Below are 1,976 nucleotides of genomic sequence, written 5' to 3' on the forward strand. Positions count from 1 at the left end.
GAAGACAAATTAGTTTCAAAAGAAGTTGGAGGTAGTAAAAAAAAAAAAACACAGCAGGCTAAACTATTTAAAAATGGCGGACTTGTTCAGGACACCCTCCGTCCGAAATTGAAAACTTCGTCGGTCTTAATCTAGCAAAGACACTTGCGTCGGACTTTGCAAGATAGGGCCCGTGGTCTTACCTATATCCAAGCGAAGCAGTCCTTAAGAAGACAGTCATATGTAATAGTCTGAAAGGTGCAATAGAAAGCAAAGTATGTTGGCTAGCAGTGCACTGGGTACAGTATGCTGTTGCTTTCTTAAGATTTTATTTTTAAAGCAGGAGTGAGTTTTGCTTACCATAAACATATCAAAGGTCATGGTCTCCCTTACAACAGTACCCCATAAAAGTCTTCCTTTTCCCGAGTCAGTATGATTCATACAGTCTTCAGAAGAGGCGGATAAACACTTAACATGCCATGGTTTTATTGAAACCAGCTCTTAAATTGGCTGTGAAATGAGATGGCAATTATCGGAACAAGAGTTGGAATCATTAAAGTCAAGAAAAACTAGAGGCATTTGTTTGTTTTGGCAGAATCTGCCAGTTTTTGGGTGGAGTTGGATTTTATTATTCTTTTCAATTAACGGGGTGTTTATTTTGCTGAGCATGTCCAGTTTGCGTGTCAGCGCTGTCTGTCTAACATGTTGCATTAATTCCATTAATTGGCTTCTATGGCCAGGCTATTAGTCAGTATGTTAGGATGTAACAGTTGACTGAATGAAAAACATTTCAATAAACGGTTCATTTTTTTTAAATAGTTAACCAACAAGTGAAACATGAAAAAGGAATGGCTGTGCCTGTTAATGGTCATGATGATGATGATGATGATGGTGGTCAACAGGCCATGTTCTGACAGTATAATAAACATTACAATGGTGAAATGTCCAGACATGCGTTGAGATTGGTTTTCTGTAGCTATTAAATCCCATGTTTGACAACATTCAACTATAAGGTCTCTAGTACAATAGTTGAGCTATCCAATTACAACCACTCTACAATCTACTGTACAGGTCTGTGTAATAGTATTATGTCATATCAGTAAGACATTGTCTTCGTCTATCCCATTTGTACCAAAAAGTCAAGCTGCACAGATGTGCAAAAGTCTTTATTTTAAGAACTGACTACTAGTGCTTTCTGGAAGATTTCCAAGGGTTAAAAATGGAATTGCTTTCCAAAAATCTGATTTTATAAATTCATTCATAATTCTATTTGTGGTGAACAGTGTCAAGTTACTTTGACCCTTTTATGGAAACATATCACTAATGCTTTAGCACCCCTCACCGATCAAATCTTTAGATTGTGTTTACGGTTAAGGTGATCTTTACTAGGGCTGCAAAATTAATCGCAATTGTATCGAAATTGCGATTCGGACTAGTGCAATATCCAAATCGCAGAGGGGCACAATATTTGTAAATGGCTAAATATGTGTCAAACCATTCTGAATGAAGTATTGTGGTGCTGCAGAGATGTCCCGGCCTACAGATGGTATCATACAGACTGGGACAGATCCTCGCAAAAATCACACTATAATCATTTACATTTCTTTCAATTTAAATCATTTTCAATGACAATGAAAATAATGATACAAAAATCATTATTTTCCAATTTTTTTTATTTCATAAAGAGTTTGTGGCTCCAATATTGTAAATCATATTGCAGCCGCAGTATCAGTCAGAAGAATTGCAATTAGATATTTTTCCTCATATCATGCAGCCCTAATACCTAAAACCTTTATATTTTTAGTGAACACAGACAAGGTGTTGTTAGCCCAACCACATTTATCTGTTGAAACTTGTTCTGGCATGTGAACAACGCTGTTTACATGTTATTAATTTTACTAAAAAGCAGCTTTGTTCTCATTTAACTGCCCAACTTGCTAGTCTGTACTTTTTTTCTCCCATACCTTGAAAGATCACCTTTTCCATGTCTCTTTTTT

General features: G+C 36.3%; 1 protein-coding gene across 1 annotated transcript in view; it reads left to right on the forward strand.

Moving 5' to 3' along the window:
* emc2 (ER membrane protein complex subunit 2) overlaps positions 1-1,976 on the forward strand; it is a 27,776-nt gene that overhangs the window by 3,465 nt on the left and 22,335 nt on the right. The gene's annotated exons all lie outside the window — the stretch shown is intronic.

The sequence above is a fragment of the Etheostoma spectabile genome, chromosome 6, assembly GCF_008692095.1.
Source record: "Etheostoma spectabile isolate EspeVRDwgs_2016 chromosome 6, UIUC_Espe_1.0, whole genome shotgun sequence".
Classification (NCBI taxonomy): Eukaryota; Metazoa; Chordata; class Actinopteri; order Perciformes; family Percidae; genus Etheostoma; species Etheostoma spectabile.